Below are 22,066 nucleotides of genomic sequence, written 5' to 3'. Positions count from 1 at the left end.
CAGGCATTCAGCCTAGACAAAAAAAAACAAGACAGGTTGGCAGTCCTTGATATTTCATTTAGAATACTGCATTCTATTATAATTACAATTTTATTTCTATACAGGCAGTTGAGCAATATTCTCTGACCTTTAAAATTATAACACACTTTCTTTAATGTTTATTTGTTAAACAAGTGTATTGTCAGCACTTAAATTAAACCTCTGCAAAAAAAACATTCATTCTTCGTGACTTGTTCTAGATTTAAATGTGTAGAAGTACTAAATTGACATTTAGAAACCTTCACAAGTTTAATAACTTAAACAATATTACTTTTTGAAATGAATTGTGCTTCCTGTAGTTATAAAACAATGATGTTTACATTGTAATATACTTTGACATTTTGACATTGCCCTTTTGTCAGAGGTTTTCAGAGATAAGCAAATCAAAAACCAAACATCATCTTAGGAATATTGAGTAATCAAATAAAAGCATAGTTTCAAAAAGTTTCATAAATTAAGTTTATTTAGGAATTCTTCTTAAATAAGAAAATATCCATAACAGAACAATTAAAATAATAATGAAATAAAATTCCTAATTTCGTTCCGTAATTTTATTTGAACGGAAAGATATCTAAACATATATCTTTTAAGTCAACATACAGAATAAATATTATTAAATTGTGTACTTAATAGTTCTTCCTACCAATTAGAGTGTTACAAGTAAATATATCTTTATTAATTAAATATATCTTTGTGTTAAAAATTCCTATTCTGCTTTTCCGTTGCCTCTTGTTCTGATTTTTTTTTAAATGTTGGTTATGGCACTCATAAGTAACTTGGCTTTGTTAATGATACCTTAGAGAATTTATAAATGAGTTCAGCAGTTCTTGAGATTACCACCGACAAAGTCATATACTCACAAACTTAACATTCTTTAAAATATCAGTAATTATATCAACCGCCTCAGCCTACCGTTGTCCTTTGCTAGACATAGGCCCCCCTGCACTACAAAAATCATATTATGTACATAAATATTGCAAACTTAAACAAATGTTTAAGATAATACATGATCAGCTGATACTAATTGAATTTGCAATTTTAGATATTGTAATTAATTCAATTATGTATTTATTCATGTTTTATTGATAATAGTGATTACCATTTACATGTTTTATTTGTAACTTCTTGATACATTCATAATTTATGTTACATTGCAATTTTTTAATTGATTCTGGTCAGAAATGTTTAATTATTTTCCAAATAACATTATTATTCTCTTTGGTGTATCAGTGATCATACTTTTCCTTATATATATAGTTTTTCTTTGAATTTCAAGAATTAATGCTTTTATTTATTAGGGCGTTTGAATTTTGTACTCTTGTCTAAATTGATAAAGAACTAAATAAATGTTCCATGTAATTATTAGACCTAGAATACTATTCTTTTTTGTAAAAAAATTATAAACTTCTGTACTAATATTTTTCTATAATAATAATGAGATTTTTTACTTTAATGTTTTATTGGTTTAGGGGAAAAAGTTAATTATTATTTACAATTAATTGTTTTATTATTTATTGGTAATTGGTTTCAATATTACTTAATTCTTGAAATAAAATAATATATATAAAAATACTTAAATAAAAAAGTGGAAAAAAGTCTTAGAAAATTTTATTAGTAAATTATGTAATTAATATACATTTACATGAAAAACAAGCAAAGTTCTATTTCTTAAAGTTTTTGACCATCCATCAAAGATTATCTTCAGGATCATAATAATTGAATATTTATTAATTTAAAATTAACTTTATTTTGGATAAGATTTACTATCAAAAAACTCAATTTCTTTGAGTTAAAAAAATTAAATCTTTGCTCATAAAACTTAGCCCAATCTTCTACTATCTGAATCTTAATTTATATAAAACACATACAAAACCACATGCCATCTATTATTGTTAAACAAAAAGCCATAGACAATTTTATGTCTCTAATAATCTCCTCTGTCACCGTTATTGTTTATGCTTTATGAAGTGCTAATGTAAAACCATAAAATATGAATAAATAGTTACTACTGACCTATGAATAATTGTGTGAGAGACATAAAAATATATCTATTGATCCCTGGTCTTTACAACCATAACAAATTAAAAACTCTTAATGTAGGTACTAATTATTTTTTCGAATTAGACTGAGTTGCGTATGTTTCTGTCGAGTTGATTGATTTCGTACTCTGGAACAATATGTAAAGCATTTTATAAAATTAAAGAAACTAAATTATCGATAAAATAAACCTACAGTTTGGCCTTTAATTATTAGTATTTTGTATTTTCTTGTTATAGCGGCAACAATAATGCATTATCTGTAAAAATAACGTTGTAGCTATCACGGTTCATGAGATACAGCCGGATGACAGATGGATCGATCGACTGCACGGATAACCGAGTGGTTGACGCCACCACTGTCCACTGTTCGCGACGTGTCGCGGTTTCGATGCCCACGTAGGGCGAGCTTTTGAGTGATCCTTGACTGCTTGTTCTGAGTCTGGGTGTCTTTGTGCATGTAATTTGGATGTTTGTGAAACACCCCTAGACACAATGATTAAATGAAACGTCGTCTTTGAAGTCGTTTATTAAAACAAAGTAAACACGAAGAGATTAGTGTTCCGTTTTTACTCTTTGGGTAAGAAACAAAAAAAACCGCTGACTACTCTTGAGAGGACCATTCAAATTCTTCGATAGGTCTTGATATAAAGCTTCAGAGTAATCTCTCACGTTATAATGTAGGCAAATACTCTGTAATGAATGATTTAATAATGATGCAGTCTGCACTGTACGTAAGTATATTTTACTCACGTTTTCCCGAAGCTGAGCCCGCTTAGGTCATTAATAGGTTATCTTAATTAATGTACACATTGCTATTTGATTACCAATTAATATTTGGTTAACATGCAGGCGGCTATGATTAGAGTGAGTACTAACTAAAACAGCTGTTTTATTTGTGATAAATTTTTTGGACTATTTATTTTGAAAAAAATAGGTTGTGATGAGGTAGACACTCGTCTTATAAAATATTGTTTTATGGTATTCAGCTGAACTAATTTAGTCTGGAAACCGATCTCAACAGCTTAGATAAAAGCAGACTAATTCTTTCAGGATGGAAATTAGACATTCATTACAAGTAGGTAATTTCGATAAGAAGAAGTATTTTACGGTAAAGTTTTTCAGTAGTCTCTTAAAAACGATAAATAAATCCTTTCAGTCAGGTATTTATATTTTCGTGTATGATAAGTCGATGCGTCGCCATTTATGCCCAAAACACGGGGGACGCAGCACAGCGGTTCAGGTTTAGTCAGTAGAGTCTGACACTATCTACTTAATCCCACATGGACTACCACCTCTTAAAAACACCTTTACGATGACAATTCTTACGAACATTTATAAAGCAAATATACCTATTTCATAATACCTACGTAAGTAGGAAATTCATTATAACTGACACGTTAAAAAATAACTTCCGCGGTGTTTTTATTCTGCACTTATATACATTTTCATAATGCCTTCTTGCGTACGTTATTAGTGACATCATTTTAATATTTATAATAATACCAAGTTTATTCGTACTTAGTGCTTTACTTGTAAACATAATTACTGAAGAAGATGACTTTGTTTAGATAGTTTCAATTAGTCTGTGAGGGATGACCAACCAGTGGTCCGCTTTCGCTTAAATATGGTCCATGATTGATTTGATTTGGTCCATGACCAAGAAATAGTTGGGAACCCCTGTTGTCTATATAGAACACTTCCAATTAGCTTTGTTCTATCTAAACGGCCCCTAGATCTGCAATATACGTATTTTATTGTGCAATATGATTGAACGGCGTATTAAATATTGCACAATTTGTAATGTGGTGCGATATAATGTTATCGTTTAGGAGCCGACCAAGAACTATTTTGTTCGCTATGTCGTCTGCTCGTATTTGCCCAAAATCGGAGCGTTTGTAAAAGAAAAAACCCTATTTAACTGCAAGAACATGAGACAACGTATTAATCCCAGATGTTTTTCCCTCCAACGTTTGTGTCCCTACGTATGGACATTTGAATGTGTATAGGTATATGGCGGTATAGCATCTTGCGATTCTTTTATGGCCAATTCACTCAGTGTTCTTTCCTGTGCCAAAAAAACTTGTTGATAGGTCATTAGTAACTGTCGGCCATTTTAACATAACCATTGTACAGATTTAGAGGTTACTGACCAAATGTTATGGCAAACCCATCGTAAACGTTATTTTTGGTTTGTTTACTAAACGAAATCAGATATTCAGTTAGCAGTTGGATAAAACTGGACAAATGATTTGTAATGACCTGATTTAGTTCGCGTTTTATCAAGTGTCTGCAAAACTATATTGGAAGGGGCCAGCTCGTAAACTAATTTGAGACAAATGCCACTTGACAGCTTCAATTGAAGACGCGGTACGCAGAGGAAAGGTAAATCTTTTGCAACTACACGTAGTGTTATAGAATAAGGTAAAGATAAAGATGAAGATATTGACAAATATGAAGGCAAAAATGCATCAGGGCACGGACTATTAAACGACAAAATCTTTATTGAAGTAGTAAATATCAGACAGAAAAAAAGAGAAAGAAATATCTGTTGCTACATAAATGTGATTTGATTTATTAATGTTGAAACAAGAGGTCGTAAATAAAATGATAAATGGCCGATTTTGAAAACCGCGGAAGAACCTGAAGTGTATCTGTGTTTCATTTAGACAGTTAAGTACATTGTAAATCATCATCTTTTTATAGTCCAATGCGATGGTAATCCATAAGCTAGTATCCTTATACAATAAATGCATTAAGTCATTCAAAAAATCTAGGCTGAAATTTTAAATCAGAAACTGTAGACGCCAACCCGTAGCAAGCAATGCAAGTGAGCTTTGGCCAATAGTGGAATTTTTTTGGTCGATGCTATTGCTGTTTGCCTTAATAATATTATTAACAACGCACTGAGTCGACCCCCCTAAGTGAACGTTGCTAACGTTACCAACTTTGGTTGTTGCTAACTTTGTTTTGAAATTTTCTCCAGTTAGAGGCTTGTATCTCTCCAAAAAGTCTGGTAGAGCAGTCATAATCTGCACTCAGGCTAACTGCCTATAGTTGATCGAAAGAGGCGTTATTATTATTGTTTTTTCTTAAATTCTGTAAGAAATTCCTTCTATTCCCTTCTGCACGTAAGGTATAACCTATTACATAAGTATTTAGATCAAAGGTTCCCACAGTTAGATTACATCTTCACTACGAATCAGATGGCTGGACTGAATGTTTGTGCGTGTCTAACGACATTTTGTAAACAGTCAGCCATTCGCGATAACATGTTTATGCGTTAATTTTTATGGAAGTAGTCGCTTGGATTTTGTGATACGGAAACTAAGAAATGCATGTTCGTTTTTAATCTGATACATTAATGAGAATTTTTGGGGGTAGTATATTTAACTTTCTACTTAAGACATGGATATATGAACATACATTATACCAAACTAACAAATTGAACGTTCGATATTAATTTTGGGAATACTTGCGCTGTTAGTTCATGACGAAAGAGTAGGAGTGAAATTAGGGGTGGGTTCTTTACACCCTTCCTCAACAAAGATTATTATAAAATGAATAAAGGAGTCGCGCAGAGCAGGCGTGAGCGATCCTGTGACTCCGGCGTGGGCAATTTTACCGGCTCGGCGTGGGTTTAGTCGGCGAGAATCCGAAAATCCCCACATCTTAAATTTAAGTTGAGTAGCTTCACCCATGATGAGGGGCCAACCTCAGTATGGTGAATTCATTAGGTTTTCACTAAGGACAGCAAAAAATAGTCAGAAATGACCTCAAAGAGAATAAGAGAAAATCCAGACATCTGGTGGTTACAATTGAAACAGGAGAAGTTTCAAATACTGAAATCATAAATTGTGATCTGGTACAACTAATCACAGTCAGACACTTTAGCGTCCTCTAAACTGGAGGGTTTATATAATATAATGAAGTTAATAAAGTATCGTAAGTGTAACGTTACGCAAACTGCTCAGCTTATCTGTAACGAGCACTCCAGTAACCTATTTCTTTTAATTGATTCTTATTGACAGTTCACTTTGTGATTATTTGTTAGTTTTGTTACTTCGAGATTTTGGGGCAAGTGTCGAATGTTCTTCACTGGTTTACAGAAATCGTACGGAATTTGATATCAAAATGAATAGGTAAGGACAACGAAATGAATACCAGCTTGTGACCTGCATTCATTATTTAATTCTAAATGTTTGTAGTTTTGCTAGTTTTTTTTTATTTGCGATTGTAATTGTGATGTCTTACGACCAAAAGTACGCCCAAAATGAGGCACGTCTTCAAGTGACCACCATTGCTTTGAACCCGAAAATATTGCTACTAGAATCTGGTTATTCAAAATTACCGATCTCTTGGTTGGTCTCAGAAATTGCAAGAACGCCCAATAAAGTTCTTTAGTATTTAACTATAAGGCATTTATAAGTCAAGACTTATTTCATGACATTCTTAAATGAAAGAAGGACTCAATATTAATTATAAGAAACCTCATTGTTCAATGAATTACGATTCTTCAGAACTTAAGCTATATTATCCCTATCATCACACAAATGGTCTGAATCAACAACGGGAAACGGTCCATTGTGACGGTCGTAGGAGTCGAAGTGACCACCTGTCACCACCTTAATAGATTGCGTATTTGTATTTATTAAACAACAATAAGTTTGAATTTGCACTGCTATTGTCAGCTTGGAGGTCAGGAAGGAAAGGATTTGAATCTTCCTCTGTTAAAGAGATGCTGTTTCTCAGTAGTTTTTGGCACTATAAAAGGGGACTTAGAATTCACTTAAAATTTATCAGTCATTGATTTTTTTTTATTTAAGAAGAATGGCCGCATAAGGAATTTAAATCTGGTGTCATGCAAATGGTTTTCATACGCGGTGATCGAACCTGCGAAACGTGGAGCACATCGTGTTAGGCATTGTGACCACTTCGCTATGCTTTTTTAAAATCTGAATCTGTACATATATCTTGACGATAAACTTACTATTACAAGCGAAAAATAAACTTAACATATACTAGAGACAGCCTGAAATACGAGCACGTGTCAATGAAAAGTAACGCAGTAAAGATACTTATTAAATATAGTTTAACTTTTATCAAAGATCATATTTCCTGTCTAAGTATAATGTCATAAAATTAATCAAATTGTGTACCCAACACTGATCTAACAGCGATAGGATTTGATCTTGAAGTCGTGCCTTGAGAGTCTCTGGATTTATTACAGTGAGATTAATGTCATTAACAAATATATACTTTGGGTGTCACATACCTGCCTCATTCATACAGCTTATGAACGGTAAAAAAGACATCTAAACAGTAATATTATGTTACTATTATTTTTTTATTTTATTAATGTACTAGCTGTTGCTCCCGACTTTGCCGCCCCGAATGTTGGTTATAGCTGCTAAAACAATACCCTCTTTTAACACAGTCGGATAAATTAGCCTACTAGTTAAACCAAGGTCATCCATACCAATTTCATCGAAATCTGTCCCAGCTGCAAACGCAGAGTGCGAAAAGGGAACAAATATACACACTTACATACCTTTACATTTGTAATATAAACGTGATTCTGGTTTAAAAACACTTGCGCAACCGACATGAGTTTTGAAATTTTTCTCCATGTTCGAGGATTCCTACTATTTAGATTATTACCTAGATTTAGATTATGAATAAAAGATGCTTACGTTCCAAATATAATTCCAAAGTGCTGCCACATTTTGCGTTTGTATTTATTTAAATACAACATCTGTAAAATAAGCACTGGAGCTCTAGTACACATCTTATTATCCTGTGCCAGTAAATCATTTGACTGCTAAATTAGGAGTCAATGCATCAAGAGCAAACAACTCTCACTTGTTTTACTCATAGGCCTTGTTTTAATCAATCTCTTCATTTGTATAAGGGTGAAAATTGGATGGCATAGAATCTATGGCTGAATGGCTACAGAATTACTTTAAATGAAGGTTTCAATATAAACAGGTGATTCGTAGATGAGAAAAACAGAAGAGACGGTAGCGTCGTCGTTCTCTTCTTTGATAAAGTGGAGTTCGGTTGAGTTCTTAGTCGATTACTCGTGGGGGTAGGGGGGGATCTTGGCCCAGTATTTGGACAAAATAGTTTCCGTAACAAAATCGTAGCTGAAGGAGATTGAAACCTGTAAGAAACTACATTTCTGCTTGCCTCTGTAAAACATAAAAACGTTCTATGTTATTTTAACAATCGTGTCTATTTTATCATTTCTCGGTTTATTATCCTCAATTATCTTAAAGTCTAATAGAAGTTTGTTCACTTTATCCACCGATGAATAAATTAGGTTTCTGCTCATCTCATGTTTTGTATTTTCACACATAAACTCTGAAACGTTATTGTCATTTTTATAGCTCGAGGGAGCACAATTCAAATGTACTCTACCCTTTTTGTCTGTTTATGTATTCTTTGTTGGAGATCCAATAATAATAAACAAATAAATGTAACAGAAAAGCAAAAGGGAACCGTTTTCTCTCTACGTCAAACTGGAAAAGAATTATAATTCAAAGCAGAATGTCTTGATAAGTTGGTACATCGCAATAGTTCTCAATGTTTTTTCGTTTGATTTCAAGTATTAGGGCCGAAAGAAGCATACACATGTTTTCAGCGGGTAAGAATCGGCATATTCAGCCGTATATATAAACCTCGGTCTTTTACTGTGAAAAGTGCACTGCGCATTACAATTTTCCCCTAGAAACAAAGGCTACACTCGTATCGTTTTCGCGATTCAATCTGTAGAACATTCGGGAATTTAATTTTATCTTAGAAATGGCAAATCTAGTTCATATCTACGATTGATATGCTATCAATATTATATGATGTAATGACATCAGTTATCAGTGTTACGTTTATTTGCTTGATAATATGCTTAATATTATCGGACAAAGGGTATTTGTTTAGTGCGAGATCCTTTCAGCTTAACATATACAATATTTACTTTGCCAAAATGACTAACTCGTCTGGATGTTTTTGTTATCAGATAAATTCGAAAACATGTGTAAATTGTTACTAGGTACGGAGCAAAAAAAAACCTCGAATTGGAAAGAAGAGATGGAGGGATTGCCCTCATTGGGAGAGTTGTATGCCCAGCATTGTGTTCTGATTCTGTGTGTTAAAATACACTTTAAGGCAAAAATATAGTACACGATATTTTTTCGGTGTACTCACTTAAAAGGAGAGCACAACCTCAATATTTTTAACCCAACTATGTTATTGAATAAAACCTTTTACATTTTTCCAAATTCGTGGAAAGTTTCTGCTTAAAAATACATTACACTTCCTAGTCATGAGATTTGATTTGATAACTAAGTATCCGGAAGCTTACAGTCCATACTACTGGACATGATATTATTGATTCATTTTCTAGTTCTTTTAGATAAGCTATCGTTTCCGTCAGGTGTCATGTGACATTTTTTTCTTGTAATACCTACTGTATTGTTAAAATCTAATCTTTAGTATCAGATGATCGGTGAATGAATCAGCTGTTATGATAAGCGTCATTGGATGGAGTTTTTTTTTGGTAAGTATTTTTGTCGGTGATGCGATGAAGTAGAGCTGACCCGGCAGACGTGGTTTAGCCATATAATTTATTTCTACGGATTTTAAGGTGTAGAAAAAAAGAACATTACAGAGGTACAAAAAAACGCTAAAATAAAGTTTTCACAGGGATATGATAAAAAGTTGTCCGATTCTCCGACCTACCCAATATCCACACAAAATGTCAAGAGTATTGGTCAAGCCGTTTCGGAGGATAATTACTACAAACACCGTGACACGAGAATCTTGTATCTTAGAAGCTTAGAATCCAGGTGTATTTCATGTTACTATGACTTGTTACATTACTGGTTGCTTCGATTGAACTCTTGAGTAACAGATATAGCCGATCTTTGTCTGGAATGAGCGTCTAAATTCGTCGCAAGTGAGCACCCCACCAATATAGTTCTAGCATGAAATACCGATGTACACATACTGTAGTTACAGGCTTAGGAATCTGCCCAAGCTTCGAATAACTAGATATGAGCATTTGTAATGTAACACGAAGTATTCGCCTAATCAGCAATAGGTAGTAATAGAATATTGCACACCTGTATATTGTAAACATTTCCATTGATATATTTAAAAAACATGATAGTCGTGTGATTTTATTAGGATCACTGTCAGGTAAAGGTGTTCCTTCCTTGTCACCCTTAAAACACTTGAACCTAGATCCTGAAAGATTGTTAACATAACAAAATCGGTTTATCACCTATCAAGCGATGTGAAACGCTGCTGAATCGCTCAAATATATTGAACATTTTTATTTTTGATACTGAAACATGGTTTTTTTTAATTTTTTTGATACTGAAATATTGTTTTTCTCCTCTTTTTCATACCTGTTTGACATTATTCTTGTCGCGAATGTATTGTTTAAGTGTGGAAACTGTTTTGGATTATGTGTAGTTTATTATGGTTGTAATTGTTTATATATAATATTTGTTTGTTTCCATAATAAAATAAAAATAAAATAAAATAAACATTGACTGGCCTGTTGACAACTTATATTTCACCTAACGATAGAAGTGCCTTAGAATGACAAGTCACTTAACTAGTCGAAAGGGAATGCTATTATTACATTCGATGTATTGTCAGAACATATAATACACTTTACAGTAATATATATTACTGTATAATACTTATATCTACAACAAAAAAGCAAGGAAATGTCAAAAAACAACACTGACATTGAAAGTGGGCAAGATTAACGTTATCTACGTTATCTTCTGCGTATGTTTGTACTGAAACTTGTCTGTCCGTTTGTTAGTTGAAATGTCACTGATAAAATGTATACAAAGATTTGTTATTTATTTTCCTGTAGGTTTATATTATTGTTCATAAAGTAATTAGTATATTTTTTTTTCTTGAAATAAGTAGAAAATGATTCGAAAGTCCGACAACGAGTCTAATTAAGGGGTACAGTTTTGCTCAGGTTACTAGGTTGAGGTCAGATAGGCAGTGGCTCCTTGTAAAACTCTGGTACTTAGCTAAATCCTGTTAGACTGGAAGCCGACCCCAATATAGCTGATGAGAAGAGTATGATTTCAACGCACACCACGAATTCTGGTTCCAGGAGGCGTGGAAGAATTTGGTCTAAGTGAAAAACAAACATTGAGTGTATTGACTGATTGTTAACAAATGTCATTAACCCTATGAAATTAAATTTAAATGAGGCGAGATGATTGGTTTCTAATTTTAAGCACTGCCAAAACGTCCAGCTTCGTAATTACTTCTTAATTAATCATTCTTTACTTAACAGTCTGCTCCAATATCTACTTTTAATCGAAGACAAAGCCGGGTGTTAAGCATAAGCTTATTATTCATCCATATCTTATCGTATTAACAAAAAAAAAATAACTGTTATCAGATAGGATTACACTGGATTATGGATAATGTGATGAAATTTAAATGCTTTGATAAGAGGATGAGAGATATATGTTATCAATGAACGTAGGTAATAGGCGTGTGTCGCTGTAAACCCAATTAAAAGTTTAAGGCGGAATCATAAAATATTCTATTGCATTGCTTTTGAAAAGGCTGTGGGTGAATATAGGTGCTGTTAATTGTATTTTGGTTTATGAATATCCTATTTTGAATTGGAAAAATGATTTTGGTTTTGATTTTGATTTTTCAGTAATATTAAGTATAGTCTGGTAAAGCAGTTAAAGGGAGGAACTACCAGGATGTCTTCAAGCAAGATTGTTGCTAATGTGAAAGAGAGACGCCTGGCATCGCTTTTGCGGTATACTGACACCTCGTTTTAGTTTTCGCAACAGTTTTACTTAGCATATGACTCGTGTTTAATAAACAATAAAAATACTCGTAGATATGTTGGTCCAGTATTATTCTGTTTTATCGACAAACGGGCAGCTTATCAGTATGCCGGGAAATCCCATTATAAAACGACTTATAATAAAATAAAATATTCAATCTTTATTTTGTATATATAAAAAAGAGATTGTATTATCTATATGTTTTTTCTTTACAAAGTGGGTAGTATTAAATTTCAGACAATCAAGCGGTGTACATAGGTACTATTCTGCTTACTGATAAGAAATAGCATGTACGTATCACGTAACCCTTGAGTTGTAATTATTACAATTTTATTTATTAATAAAAAAATGTAAAATGTTCTCATAAAACTGTACTTTAATAATATAATTAATGAAAACACGTTCTCACTGATTATTTTCCACAATTCCTAAACAAACAGTACAAGAGAAAATAAATTCCTTATGAGAATAATTCTCGACCGTTTGAGAATTTCGTGCGTTTGCCTCAAGTATCCCAGTCGGCAGCGTAGGGTCGTTGTGCTCGCTCCAGGGAGGTCAAATTGAAAGTTCATAACGACTACGTGGTGTTTTTGTGTGTCTCGAGCATCTAGCTTTTGTTTAAGTTCTCTTTTTACATAAATACGGGCCATTCTTGGCTACTGTAGAGTGTCTTTTTAACCGAATCCAGATACCTTTTTTGGACAGGGCAGTTTTTAGATAAAAACTGAAAATAAAAAATAGAGTTATGAAAGTTTATCTGCAATCAGATTTTTCCATGTCCCAAATCCAAGAATGCACCTAAGTTATGCTGAATAAAGAAGAATTGTTGTTCATAGTTATTAGTGACTGATTAAAACTTTAATTGTTAATGCAATGTTTATGAATATCTGTAATATCGTGAACAAGTATGATAAAGCGAATGAACTGATGATAATGATGATGATTTGGTACCATTTACTTCCACGACAAGGCCTTTGCCCTATCATCCCTCCTTCAATTTTACCCGTAAATTGCAATTTGTAATGTGCAATTTTCCATAACTGTCCATCTTATACAATATGATATAAAATATTGCAAAACGACATGATGAGATCATAATGACAAGGTTACCTAAGTATAGAAAAAAGCTTAAATAAAAGACCAATCAGCAATCGTTTTTGCGCTTAAAATAATAAGATGATGATTCCTATTGTCCGACAATTTTCTTATTTTTATCATTAAAATAATCATTGTAGGAAAATAAGTTTTGTAGAAATATTTGCAAAGTATGGTTTTTATGGCGTGTGACAATGCAGTTTGAATTGTTGTATGTAGTCTTACGTTATTGCTATTAAATGTAAATATTAGCATTCAAGCGTTGTCTACGTCGATTTTGTGATGATTGTAAAGGTAAGCATATAGGTACATATAGTATAGCATATAGTTACACATAAATTATCCCTGCATCGCATTGTAGTATATTGCCCAGCTGTGGGACACAGTGGTGTAGATAAAAAAGAACATAAAGCTTCTCTATATGATAATGGAAGTGAAATGAAATAAAATGAAAACATTTAGTCTTTAAGTCGGATATATCATCACTTTTACATGTCATCTTTTTTTTTTAAACACTGGAGTCGACATTTTCCATCCGACCACCCTGAGAAGAAATGTCATAACAAACTCAGGGGTCGCAGTCAAAGTTAGGTTCTGTGCTCTAGCGTATGTTGAAATAATTGCCCATCTGTTGCTCCATTTGAGTCTTTGCCAATTTTCTCCAAAATTGAATCAAAGAAAGAAAGATACAAGCTACAAATAAAAGAGTATTTTCCGAATGTAGTTTGTTATTTTTTCTCCCACAACGTGCAGTATCCGGTACTTACTTGTCAGAAGTTATTACGAATAACTCAACGACTACCAAGATCAAAGCAAAGGTTGAAAGTTCTAAAAATCGACGCTTCAACGGCTGAATCTGGCAACACTAGACTTTCATTCGTTCGACAGCTAAAGCCGAACTAATAACACTCGATTCCTAATTAGTCACTGATTGCATCATATGAGCAGAACCAAACCAGTTTCGGGAGTAACCCTGTGGTTATATCCCCTTTATGTTTCTTCCTCAACTAAATGACTATAATGCGACACGACCTCGTGCTGTCACGACCCTCAGAAGAATTATTAGGGACAAACAGAAATTGACAATTCTAAGTGATAGAAAAAATTGAAGTACAGGAAGGTGCAGTTTAGGGCAGTCAGGGGGTGGAATACCATGTTTTGTAGTAATATTATGGTTGTGGAAAACTGACAGCGCAATAAATGGCGTTGTAGCCAACGAGTGGACTGTATTTGTTGGGTGGTCCGTTGGTCCAATGGGTTCGGACCGGGCACTGGCGGGATACAAAGAAGCAGGGGTTCAACGCAGTAAAAGATAATTGTGCAGTACTTACATAGTTCTTTATTGTCCCCAGTATTTCTAGGCTTCCTAGTCTTCCTAGTCTTCCAAGGTTCCTTTCCGGATGCTCACTGGATGTGGAATGCCTAACCGCCGGGAGGGCCCTCTATTTATAGTGACTGCCGACCAATCACGGGGGCGCGTATTTGGCGCCAGCCAATCATGGCGTGCCGCGTTCCCGCGCTGGCCGGCAAGAAACCCTTCCAGAGGCTTATCCCGGCAGTTAGGCGTCCCTTACAAATGTTCTAGACCTTTTTACCCTATTTAACCCTATCCTTATGCCTTTATTTACATAAAATAATGTCTTAAAATAAAGATAATTGCAAAAACCCGCACCTTAATCATGACAACAACATGGTGCTGCCCCCTGTGACAGAATCGGTAACTAAAAAGTGAATTTTATGTAGGTACTTTTAAAACTAATCTACGTGCGTCGCCACCTACCGAGAGTTAGTTACAACCAATTCTAAATAATTGCGGGTACTTATGAAACAACTCCTATCAATAATTGTTTCTAAATAAAACCTATTTCTAGGTTTTTCAGGGTTAAATAGTATATGGACAACACTTAGGTAACTAAATCTTAGTTCTTAACCATAGTCTAAGTCCCTAGCACACATCATATAGTCCTAAACATTTGCAAACAAACCTTAACATAACATAAACAATGTTTCAAATATATACCTACGTACACCTATAACTGATTGCAAACGTAAACAAACTCATTAACTTTAAGAAACTTGAAACGTTAATCAAACAAAAACTATAACATACTTAATTTAGGTGTACGTAGTTGTCATCGTCGCTAACATTCTCCCCCGCGGTGCGTAGCACGCCGTCCTCTGGATGCGACGATGCTGCTGCAGGCACGAGCACGACGACCCTTCTGGTTGGCCGGCGCAGCACTCCACCTGATGTCCGCACGTCCAGTAGTCTCGTTCTTCCATCTGGCCCGGGGTAAACTTTGATGGCTTCACCTCGAGGCCACGAGTTGCGGGGTAGCGCGGCGTCGACTATCAATACGACGTCGCCTTCTTTCGGGTCGACGGTTGTTCGCCCGTCGATTTTCCGCGGCATGAGGAGCGGCCACCTTTCACCCACCGTCTCCAAAAGTGGTCGGCGAGCCTTTGCGCTGTTCTCCAGGTTGCTTTGCCGACCAGCTCGGTGTCCTCGAACTCGCCCGGCGCCATTGCTCCGCACGATCTCCCCAGCAGGAAGTGATTTGGGGTCAAACTTTCTGCATCGTTGGGGTCCATGCTGCCTGGGGTGAGAGGTCTAGAGTTCACGATGTGTTCGACCTCAGTCATCAGCGTGTGGAGCACCTCTTCTGGTGGGCTCCTTTCGTTGAGCACCACCGCCAACGCCGTCTTCACGGTGCGCACGAGCCTCTCCCAGGCGCCTCCCATGTTTGGGCTGCCCGGGGGAATAAACTTCCACTTGATTCCCTTTTCAAGTGCGGCCGCCTCCAATTCTTTGTTCGCCCCGACGAAGTTCGTGCCGTTGTCGCTGAACAACGTTCTTGGAGTCCCTCTTCTTGCCGCCATCCGTCGCAGGGCCATAATCATGGAGCTGGCACTGAGAGATGGCGCCAACTCCAGGTGAACAGCCCTGGTGGTGAGGCAGGTGAACAATGCCACCCACCGCTTCTCGACTCTCTTGCCGATCGTTACTTGCATAGGCCCGAAATAGTTGACTGCCGTACAAGCAAACGGGAACTGATGATGTTGCAGCCGCTCGCTAGGCAGGTCGCCCGCCGGCGGTATGGCGGGTGTACTCTTCCTTAGTTTGCACCATTGGCAGCCGTGTGCTACTGCCTTCAATGTTGCCCTTAAACCGAGAATCCAATACTTCTGTCGGACCTCGTTCATCACGGTCGCTGTGTTACCGTGTAGAAACTTCTCATGATAGCTTCTTATGATAAGTTGCGCGATTCTCTGCCTTCCGTCCAAGATGACAGGGTTCATTTTTCTTACTCCTCCGTCGCGAAACTTCATAGTTCTACTTCGTAGCTTTATGATTCCTTCGTCACCGATGTACACGTCTATTTTCTTCAATTTACTTGCATTTTCAAGAGGAGTTCTTGCCTTTGTATGAATTTCTTTAACTTCTCTTGAAATTTTCTTTGCTTCGGCGGTTGACGAGAAACTTTGAAGATAATCATCCATGTAATGATTTCTTCTTATTGCCTTCACAGCTTCAGGGTGCGTGATCTTGAAGTCTTCTGCGTTCTTATTCATCACGTATATAGCTGTCGCAGGTGATGACGCTGCTCCAAATATTATCGACGACATCCTGTACTCTTCCGGTTTGCCTGTTCCTCTGCTTCCTCTCCAGAGGAACCTTAAACAATTCCGGTCTTCTTCCTTAACTTTGACACGAAGAAATATGTCTTGTATGTCAGCCATAACTGCCACTGGGCCTTCTCTAAAGCGCAGTAGCACCCCAAATAGCGACTGCAGCAAGTCAGGTCTTGCTAGCAATGCGTCGTTGAGGCTTCTTCCTTCATACTTGGCTGCTGCGTCGAAAACAATTCTTGGCTTCCTCTTGACCGGGTGTACGACGGCGAAGTGAGGTAAGTAGAATGTTTCCCCCTTAGTGGTGGTTACAGGGGCCTTCTCGGCGTAACCATTTTCTATTAAAGTCTGGATCTGCTTCTCATAATATTCCTTGACATCTTCTTCACGATCCAGCTTCTTCTCTATGTTGACCAGGCGACGAAACGCTTGATTGTAGTTGTTGGGTAGGGTCTCGCCTTCCTTCTTCCACAAGAGGCCTGCTTCGAATTGACCGCTTGGTAGTCGCTTCGTTGTTTTTTCTAAGGTTTCCAATGCTCTTCTATCGCTGTCGTTTGATGGCAGCCGATTTTGAATCCCCAGAGACTCTAACTGAAAATGTTCCCGGACGACTTCTTCAATGTCTTCGCATTCTGACGTTGCCCTGCCGTAGTGCGTGAAGTTGACTTCGGCGTTCGATCCGGTTTCACACCCATGTAGCACCCACCCTAAGTGTGTGAGTGAGGCTACAGGTTCAGTTGGCTTGCCCTTCTTCAGTCTTCTTGTGACTATGAGTCCCCAATTATCTTGCCCAATCAGCAACTTCGGTCGCTCTGCGTCGTAGAGCAACTGCCTTTCAATTGCCTTCAAGTGTAGGCAACTCTTTACAGTGCTCCTGTTGACCCTTTGTTCAGATAGCTTCAGATCGTCGATGGTTCTAACAGTGATAGTCTTCTTATCCCTTCTGTGAACCCCCTTAATCTTCAAGTTGATCTTCTGTGAGCTATCTTTCCTTATGACCTTCCCGCCGACGGTTTCGATTGTGAGTGCTTCGCGACTTCCTGCAGCTCCAATCTTCTCGGCTATCGACGCGTCTAAGAGAGTGACGGTCGACCCTTCGTCCAACAACGCGAGCACACGAACTTGTCCCTTGGGCCCGTAGAGTTGCACTGGAACAATCTTCAAATATGCTCTGTCTTCATCCTTATTGTTGTGGACTGAGGCGACTTTCTCTTCTGATGCGCCTTCCTTGCTTGACTTCTGTACTTCTGGCTTGTCCGAGTGTAAGATAGTGTGATGCCATCTTCGACACTTCCTGCAGACAGGCGCTTTACAGTTGCTTCTTAAGTGCTTGAAGCGAAGACACTTGAAACAAATCTTCGCATTCTTCATGATGTCCCATTTCTTATCAATCGACGCTTCTTTGAACTTCTTGCACTCTGTTGCAAAATGTTCCTCTTCACAAACGGGACACGACTTCTTAAACTTCTTATCTTGAGACTCTTCTTGTACAGTGTGTACAGGACTTCTTGAACACTTCTTATCAGATGGAACTTCTGGCGGGGCAAAGTCCCCACACATGTCGGCTTCAATATCCAGGAATTCTTCAATGAGTAAAAGTTCCTGAATGTCTTCATCTCTCCGACCCCTATGATATGCGAACCAACGAAACTTCATGGTAGGTGGCATCTTGTCTACAATAGCCTTCAATGTTTCAGGCGAGCTGAGGTACTGAGGTTTCTTCAATGCCTTGATTGTCTCGATAGCGTTCTTGACTCGACTTGCAAACACGCAGATCTCGCCAGGACTTTCGCTCACTTTCGACAAGTTCTTCAGTTTTTCCAACTCAGCTAAAGCCAGTGCACCAGGTCTTCCAAATCTTGATTCCAATCCCTTGATTACTTCATGTGGCTTCTCAGCGGTAAACAGTAAACTCTGAACTGCTTCTTTCGCTTTCCCCTGTATGGCTCTTCTGAGGCGAGCCAGGTTCTGTGCGGCGCTGAAGGAGGCAGCCGTATCTTCATACGTCCTTCTGAACGCCAACCATTCTTCACAGGCTCCATTGAAGTAAGGAAGTTCGATGTACTTCGGCGCGATGACGTCACGCGAATTCCTGGACAGTTTGCCTATTGCTTCTGCCAGCTTCTGAATGTCGCTCTTCTTATCTTGTGACTCGACCGGCCTCTGTTCCTTGCTTGACCCGGCGCTGGTTTGGATGAACCACTGTTCCACTTCATGAGTTCGCTCGTATATTTCTTCACCAGCTCCATCTTCATCTTCCGACTCAGCGGCGACAAGCTCTAGTTGTGCTTGCGCCACCCTTAGTCGTGCTTCCGCCATTTCTTGCTCCCGTAACGCCACAGTCAATCTTGCTTGCGCTTCTGCTCTCTTCCTATGCGAAGAGCGAGTAGACATTGTGTCCCTGTCCCGGGCCGGGTTCCCAGGATCAAGCTGCTGCAGAGTCCCTTCTCTCGACGACGTCCTGATTCCAACGCTTCGATTTGGATTCTGCAGCGTAGTATGACTGCCTTCTTGACGTGCGGGGTTTGAATCTTCAACCTCTTTCGCGGCGGCGTGTGTCAGGGGGGCGGGGCGCACCGCCTCTGCTGACGTTGATTCCCTCCTGGTGGCGTCCTTGGACTGGGGTACGGGGGCCCGGCTTCCTTTCGGACTTGTTGTCGGCGTCCTCTTCGTGAGCGTCGACCTACTTGCGATACTCGTAGCGGCGGAGCTTGCGGTATCGCTCGGAGTGTGCATACTCCAGTCCGACGACGAACTATTTCCTGCAGTCTTAGACTGCGTCGAACCCGATCTTGTAGTTGGCATCTTCGTATTGTAACCCAATCCGGCTCGAAGGACCAAAAATGTTACCAGCGAGTGGACTGTATTTGTGGTTGGTCCGTTGGTCCAATGGGTTCGGACCGGGCACTGGCGGGATACAAAGAAGCAGGGGTTCAACGCAGTAAAAGATAATTGTGCAGTACTTACATAGTTCTTTATTGTCCCCAGTATTTCTAGGCTTCCTAGTCTTCCTAGTCTTCCAAGGTTCCTTTCCGGATGCTCACTGGATGTGGAATGCCTAACCGCCGGGAGGGCCCTCTATTTATAGTGACTGCCGACCAATCACGGGGGCGCGTATTTGGCGCCAGCCAATCATGGCGTGCCGCGTTCCCGCGCTGGCCGGCAAGAAACCCTTCCAGAGGCTTATCCCGGCAGTTAGGCGTCCCTTACAAATGTTCTAGACCTTTTTACCCTATTTAACCCTATCCTTATGCCTTTATTTACATAAAATAATGTCTTAAAATAAAGATAATTGCAAAAACCCGCACCTTAATCATGACAACAACATGGTGCTGCCCCCTGTGACAGAATCGGTAACTAAAAAGTGAATTTTATGTAGGTACTTTTAAAACTAATCTACGTGCGTCGCCACCTACCGAGAGTTAGTTACAACCAATTCTAAATAATTGCGGGTACTTATGAAACAACTCCTATCAATAATTGTTTCTAAATAAAACCTATTTCTAGGTTTTTCAGGGTTAAATAGTATATGGACAACACTTAGGTAACTAAATCTTAGTTCTTAACCATAGTCTAAGTCCCTAGCACACATCATATAGTCCTAAACATTTGCAAACAAACCTTAACATAACATAAACAATGTTTCAAATATATACCTACGTACACCTATAACTGATTGCAAACGTAAACAAACTCATTAACTTTAAGAAACTTGAAACGTTAATCAAACAAAAACTATAACATACTTAATTTAGGTGTACGTAGTTGTCATCGTCGCTAACAGGCGTAGAGCGATGTCCCTCTTCCACGCCCCCAATAATATTACTAGGATGTGGTGACAGGTCCCCAGATGTAGTTGAACTCCTAATCCTTTAACTTATATTATGCAACTGAATAAATATGATTAATGAAACATTCCGACGCAAGTTTTACGCTTTGATTGCATCGTTGTTCCAGTTGCTTTGAGTTTACCAAGCGTGGTGATAAGGAATAACCGTATTTGCGTAAAGCGTGCTTTGATCGAGTATGATTACGGTTTATAGTATATGTGGTTTAGAATATTTGTTTTTTTTTGCATGGTTGGAAATCAACGTAGAAGTACTGGGATGGAAATGCTACTTTTAGCACCTCCAACTTATCGACATACTATGATTCTTGGTACAAGTCTGTATGGTACCAATCTCCAGGATGCTTGTTTTTTCAATGATTACCTCGAAACTCTCAGACACTGCCCCAATATTTTACTATAAATATCAGATAACTCATTATTGTATTTAAAAAAGTATTATTATTATTCTTAATGTTAACCTCGAACATTTTGTCTATTGAGGACGTTTTAATACGAAACTTTGAGTTCATTGCTTTGATTGCTAGGTATTACAAAAGGCATTCGTTCTAGTTGGCTTCATGTAATTTGCGGGTATTCTGTATATTTGTGGGCGTTTCAGATCTATTTGTTTGGACTAACCAAACGAGAACCCTAAATAGTTTACTGAACCAAAATAATACGGTGAAACCAAACAGTACCTGTACTATAAGCTATGAAGAAGGAGCTGGTGTTACTGTGGAAGCGAAATGGCGAAGTGCTACGTGGAGTGCCGTCTCTTTTCAACAGCAGCAACAGTATCGTACCAAGAGCTTATAGTTGGCGCAATAGGAGCTAATGAGAGATGGATTTATACGTAAATATAAACGGTTTATTCAAGCGTATTTGATGCGAAACATGCTGCTGAGTCTTTTGCTAGAGGTTAGGTTTCGATACGGATTTGAAAAACGGTAGAGCTTAGAGGATGCAAGCTCTTGCTCAGCTACTTGTAAAAAATATGTTTAAAGCACTTAATCTTGCTGGAATCAAGATTTTTTGGGACTGAGATACGAAGTCCTTAATTTAAATATTCTTGATTATTTTAACTTTATTATTGATATGAGAGGCAGAGATTCATTTGACTATAGAGCTTTCATTCCATTCCTCGTTCATTGACTAACCTTTTCTTACGTTTGTCTCCAGGTGTTACATAAAAAGTTTTTATGTAAAATAAAGTAAAAATCCTGCGAATTTTGCACGATAATTCTTCAACAATACAAATGACTGCGTTTAAAATGCAATTATTTAGACGTTTGTGTTTTAGAATAATGAATCATCTGTGACTTATAGGGGGCATCGTGATGGCTATCAAAAAGCAATAAAAAGAAGTTTCATTAATTGCTCACGATACCGTCATCATTCATGTCGTCAATTATTTTAATTAATATTTTGTTAAACTGGTTGATCTACTAAAATTGCAGTTTATCCAGTTTTATTCGAAGTAAGGAAATGAAATATTCATTTAAAGTGTATTTTTAAAGTGTATAATAAACTTCTATTGGCAAAAACCACAGTTACTAAGTGCGAAATTAGTGCAAGAATTTCTGGTAGGTTTGGGA

At 37.4% G+C, this 22,066-nt stretch overlaps 1 protein-coding gene across 1 annotated transcript in view; it reads left to right on the top strand.

The window, feature by feature from the left end:
* Window positions 1-22,066, top strand: part of LOC113496238 (chloride channel protein 2) — an 81,880-nt gene that overhangs the window by 1,162 nt on the left and 58,652 nt on the right. The window lies entirely within an intron of this gene.

This window comes from Trichoplusia ni, chromosome 7 (genome assembly GCF_003590095.1).
Source record: "Trichoplusia ni isolate ovarian cell line Hi5 chromosome 7, tn1, whole genome shotgun sequence".
Classification (NCBI taxonomy): Eukaryota; Metazoa; Arthropoda; class Insecta; order Lepidoptera; family Noctuidae; genus Trichoplusia; species Trichoplusia ni.
This window is presented reverse-complemented; position numbering and strand designations above follow the sequence as displayed.